Source organism: Macaca nemestrina, chromosome 3, assembly GCF_043159975.1.
Source record: "Macaca nemestrina isolate mMacNem1 chromosome 3, mMacNem.hap1, whole genome shotgun sequence".
Classification (NCBI taxonomy): Eukaryota; Metazoa; Chordata; class Mammalia; order Primates; family Cercopithecidae; genus Macaca; species Macaca nemestrina.
The window spans coordinates 80,753,949-80,759,931 of NC_092127.1; positions in this window are offsets into that span (position 1 = coordinate 80,753,949).

Consider the following 5,983-nt stretch of genomic DNA (forward strand, 5'->3'; position numbering starts at 1 on the left):
AGCTCATTTTTACCAATATTTGAAAGGATCATGGGAACAGAATAGATGATCATGGATTCCTTTCAAAATACTTTAAAAAATCAATTACTCTTTGCAACATCAAAAGCCACGTAAATCCATATTACATATTGTAGGAGCTAAGTGAATAATTGTTGAATGAAGAGATGAATATTAGAGTCCAACAGACCTAACATACATAGCTTCTAATCAAGCTTTCGAGGTACTAGATTTTTTCAGGAGCCTAACTCTTACCATATCATTGAAAGACATTCTAGGCTATTCCCCCTTAAACAGTTCGATACATGGGTTTGAAAAAAAGTGTCCTTAAACTGATTTTGTTTCTTATTAATTGGTTTAAGTGCAGTCATGAGGCAGGTTACCCAACTACAATGTGCTTTTTTCTTAACATGTTTGTTGATGGGTTACTAGCTAGGATTTTTCTCTTTGCACACATCTCACAGCTAAGAACATTACTGTAATAACACATAGCATGAATGTGATTTTTCTTTTTCTTTTTTTTGAGACGAAGTGTCACTCTGTCACCAGATCGGAGTGCAGTGGCGCGATCTCGGCTCACTGCAACCTCCACCTTCCAGGTTCAAGCCATTCTCCTACCTCAGCCTCCCGAGTAGCTGGGACTACAGATGCAGGCCACCATGCCCAGCAAATTATTGTATTTGTAGAACAGACAGGGTTTCACCATGTTGGCCAGGATGGTCTCGATCTCTTGACCTCCTGATCCTCCCGCCTCAGCCTTCCAAAGTGCTGGGATCACAGGCGTGAGTCCCTGTTCCCGGGCCGATGTCATTTTTCTTTAGCATTCACCTTGTCTTATACTTCTTCCTTGCCTGAAGTCGCTATGCTTCCTGATTACACTGTCAAACACTTTGTTAATGAGGTGTTATAGTTTATATTAGGTTACTGAAAGGTTGTCATGATTTTTAAAAGTTAAGCTAAAGAAAGAAAGGATGAGTGCCATGTACATCCAGTGAGTCATGGTGGGGAAGTGGGAGTCCTTGCCATCTTGCAAAACTGTCTGAAATGCATCAGGCAGGGTCTCAGCAAAAGAAGACTCTGATTCAGAAAAGTACCTTGCTGGAACAGTGATGGAATTTAACTCCCCAGATTGGGAATTTAATTATCCATAAGAAGATCTACTGGAACGAGATAGGCATGGGTGCAAATCTCTGCTTTGCCCTGTGACAAGCCGGCTTTGCTGGTCTTGGGTCAATCATTGAACTTCTGTGGTTTGGTGTCTGAATCTGTAAGAGTAATAACTCTGTAACCCTTCACAGAGACATGGGTATTGATAAGTGAGCTGTCGTTAAAGGGCTTCCGGTGCCTTGGATATAGCTTTAACATTAGGTTATTTATTTGATTAGTCGGTGAGATTATTATTAGTTTGAATGGAATTCTTATCTCTGAAAAGACAAAGATGTACACCAAACAGTGGGGTTCTTAATTCAAAGAAGTTGGTGCACTTAGTATGCTACAGTAACATTTAATGCTCTTCATTCACTGAAAGTAAACTTCTTTAACAGTGAGCCCCATGGTGTCTTTGTGCTTTGCCCAAGCTGGTCATAAGCAAGGCACTCCTTAGCTCCTAAAAGCAAGGGCTTGTCTATGTCTGTATGTGGGAACAGTAGCATTTTAATTCCCTACACAGAGTTTGAGAGTTGTCTCCTTTATTTCCTGTTGACTCAGCTATCTTCTTCCCACATTTTAGGGTTTGTGGTAAATGAAGAATTTGTATTTGGCCCATTGGAAACAAGACCTTTGAATAAGCCGAGAATCATGTGGACCCTGTGATTTTTCTAAATGATCTGCAATTCTCCTTTTCTCATAGATTTATCAGCATTAAGAAGAATTATATATGCATTTGCTAAAAGTGGGACCTCAGTGATAGGAGAAAACTTACTATCTATGAAACAAAACACAATTTTAAGATTCCCAACTTCCTTGAAATTCCTTCTAAAACAAACCAGCCCTTGTGAAAGATGCACAAAGCCTCGTTTTGTTTCCACAACTTTTCTCTCTCTTGAGAGGCAATAGACCTCCACCAGGGAAAGAAATACTCAAACCCACAATGAGAAAAATAGAAGCTGTCTATGCATATCCAAGCACACACTGTAAAGTACTTGATGTAAATTTGACCCAATTCATTTAATATTTTTGAAGAATTTTACAAAAATTTTCTATTTTCGATTTCTCTTTCTCTTTCCTTATTACTTACACTGTTATGGGAAAAAATCATTGAAAGTACGTAAATGTTCACAATTTTAATTTTAAACTTCTCAAATCAAAAGAATGAACCCATTTTAATCATTGCCTTTATACATGTACACACACACACACACACACCCCATTTTAACCATTTTAAAGTGTACAGCTCAGTGTTGTGCAATCATCACCACCATCCATCTTCAGAATGCTATTTTCATTTATTTTTTGTTAGACACAGGACCTCGTTCTGTCACCCAAGTTGGAGTGCAGTGGCCTGATCATAGCTCATTGTAACTTTGAAGCCCTGAGCTCAGGTGATCCTCTTGCCTCAGACTCCTAAGTAGCTAGAACTACGGACACATGCCATTATGCCCAACTAATTTTTGAATTTTCTGTAGAGATGAAATCTTGCTATGTTGCCCAGGCTGGTCTCAAACTCCTGGCCCCCAGCAATCCTCTCACCTCAGCTTCTCAAAGTGCTAGGATTACATGTATGAGCCATCATGCTCACCCCAGGATTGTATTTTCTTTTGAGCATCAATGTTTAAAACTATAATCCAAAGGAATTATTCTGGATCTTAGTACAAGACTGGGAGTTACTGGATCCAAGTACAAGAATAGGAGAGTTTTTCAGGGATAGGCCTGGTTCGGGGGTGATTGAAGTTTGAGTCCAGCTGGTGGAGGCCTGTGTCAAGCAGGAGGAGGAGGCAGATATATGGCTCAACATAGACAAGTCTCTATTCAGAAGACAAACAGGCTATGTTAAGTCTGAGGGACACAGCACACTATGATGGGAAAATAAATGGTGAAGTCAGTGACAAAACTCCTGAGGGGTGATAGAATCAGCATACAAGGTACAGCAGGAGTGGGAAGTTCTTCAGGTAGACCTTCAGTGGGTTAATGTCCAGGAGTCATTCTGATCTGCATTCTTTATATAGCTGCAAGACAAAAGTATCTTTTAAGATGTCATTTCCTAATCTGGTTTATCTTCTTCACTCTTTTGGCTCCCATTTCCCCATGTTTACTAGGGAAAGAATAAACTCCTTTTCCAGCAGTCATGATGCTATATTTCACTATATACAAGGTATTTTGAAACAGCATTTTGAGTAGGAAGAATTGCTACCTAAATTCTGCTAGTGAAGACAATAACCTTTCTTCCTTCTCTCCCTCAGTCCATTAAACTTATTTTTTGCTTCTGTTAATATGCATTGGAGTTTTGTGGCTGCTGTTGTTTGGTAACTGGAAACAGAGAGAGGAGTTTCGGTGAGGGCTTTCCCAGAGGAGTTTGAAGGGAATGGTGCAGTATTCATTTCCCAACTTTTTCCATGGAGTTCTTTTTTGTGAAAGGGGATAACCAGAAGCTTGCAAAACTGTGAGACCATGAGCTTAGGAGCTCCGTGATAAAATGTGGCCCAGAATTATGGAGAAAGTTATTTTCTCAGCTTCTTCATAGACGCTAGTATTACTTTAGTATGCCAAAGATGGACAGCTTCATGACATTTTCATGGGCATTACTGTTCACATCATGGGCAGAAGCGACATTGTTCTAAATGGCTTCATGGCCGGCAGACATCACAGTTTGGAACCAAAGCAAGAGAAGAGTGGAGTGGGTACCATACGATGACAGTACCTGACAGTCTGACACAAGTAATGCATCCCTCTAGGGATTTCTGCAAGTAACCTATGGACACTTTGAGGAAGGGCTTAGAAACCTACTATCACAGGGTGGAGGCTTTAGGCTAAGTGACCTTTGGGTTACATTGTATTACTCCAAAGTATTAGGTTGTTTATTTCTAAATTTTCTCTGCCAAGTGGCAAATAAACTAATTATCTAAAATATGGAACTGGCCAGGCGCGGTGTCTTACTCCTGTAATCCCAGCACTTTGGGAGGCCGAGACGGGTGGATCACTTGAGGTCAGGAGTTCAAGACCGGCCTGGCCAACATGGTGAAACCCCATCTCTACTAAAAGTATAAAATATTAACTGGGCGTGGTAGCGCATACCTGCAGTCCCAGCTACTCGGGAGGCTGAGGCAGGAGAATCACTTGAACCCAGGAGGTGGAGGTTGCAGTGAGCTGAGATCATACCACTGCACTCCAGCATGGGTGACACAGCAAGACTCTGTCTCAAAAACAAACAAATAAAATAATAAAATAAAATATGAAACTTACTACCTATAGGGGTCAATATCTCAACAAAGGCACTAAGATTCCACTTGGAAGTATCTTGTAAATATTTATTTGCAGGCCAAACATATGGCATTATATCATCTTAAAGTGGCAAAGATGCTGGAAGATTTCAATTCCGTGCAGGATGCACAAAAGTTAATTAATTCACCTGATAAATATACTCTGAAATTCAATTATAAACCAAGCTCTAGAGGTAAAAGTATGAAGCAGCATCTGTTCTTTAGACTCAAAGACACAAATTTGAGGACGATCTGTGTAAAACATGAGCTACGTGTAAGGCCAGAAGAGTGCTGGTGTGGAGAAAGCATCAGCATTGGAAGAACAGAAAGAGGAGGAGGAGTCCTCATGAGGAACACAAGAGCATTGGCGAAGAGTATTCTCTACATCCCAGAGTCCCTCTGCATGTCATCTTCCCAGCAGGGCACGTGGGACATCTGGAGATCTTCTATGCCAAGTGGAGGGATTTAGCGGGGACACAGCCCATATCAGAGCTTCCCTCTACCTAAACGTGGCATTTTTTCTTTTGTTTTCTTGACTGTGGTCACTCCATGTTACCAGGACCATTGTAAGGAACAGCCTTATTTCAGAGTCCCGGTTGAAAAGGATTACACAATTCTGTCAGTTCCAGGATTCCCAGATCTTTCCAGGCGATCTCCATGCTGCCTCCTCACCTTCTACCCCAACTTCAGTAAGATTTTCAACCCATAGTCACCTCTCAATGTCCTGGTGTTCCTATGCCTCTTGCATCAAGTTACAGTCCTCCAGCCCAGCAAGAGTTTCTGTTTTGTTTTGTTTTGTTTTGCTTTGCCTTGTTGCCCTCTGGTTTGACAGGAAACCGCCATATATCACAGCTCATCATTCATCCTCCCCACTCTATGGTTATCGCTGTAAACTATGCTCTAGTTTTCTATTCTGTTTCCTTAGAACCCACAAATCCTCTCCTCTCTCAACAAAGCCTGGATCTTGCAAATGAAAATCTTGGCTTTCACATCTATTTTCCCTGAAATGAATTTCAGAAGCCTGTTTTGGAAGTCAGAAGCTCAACACTGACTCCTTTGTTCTTGGCTGGCTACTACTGCCTTCCCCCCTAAAGTAAGGGGTGCCCTTGGCTTCTATGGGTGGCAGGAGGAATGACCAGAAAGGAAAAATACATCCAATAATATTTTAAAATATTTTCCCATGATAGAAGAACATCAGATAGCTGCTGAAATCCTGAATTTGTAGCAGTGCTAATCTCACAGTTGCATGATTTTCTCTAGCAACACTCAGAAGACTGGGTTTAAGCCTGGACTGATCTGGGGTGGGGGGTTTAAAGGCAAATGCTTTGAAAAGACAACGGACAGGCCAGGTGCAGTGGCTCACACCTGTAATCCGGCACTTTGGAAAGCTGAGGTGGGCAGATCACTTGAGGTCAGGAGTTTAAGACCAGCCTGGCCAACGTGATGAAACTCCAATCTCTACTAAAAATACAAAAAAAAAATTAGTTGGGCATGGTGGCGGGCACCTGTAGATCCAGCTACTTGGGAGGCCAAGGAGGGAGAATTGCTTGAACCTAGGAGGCGGAGGTTGC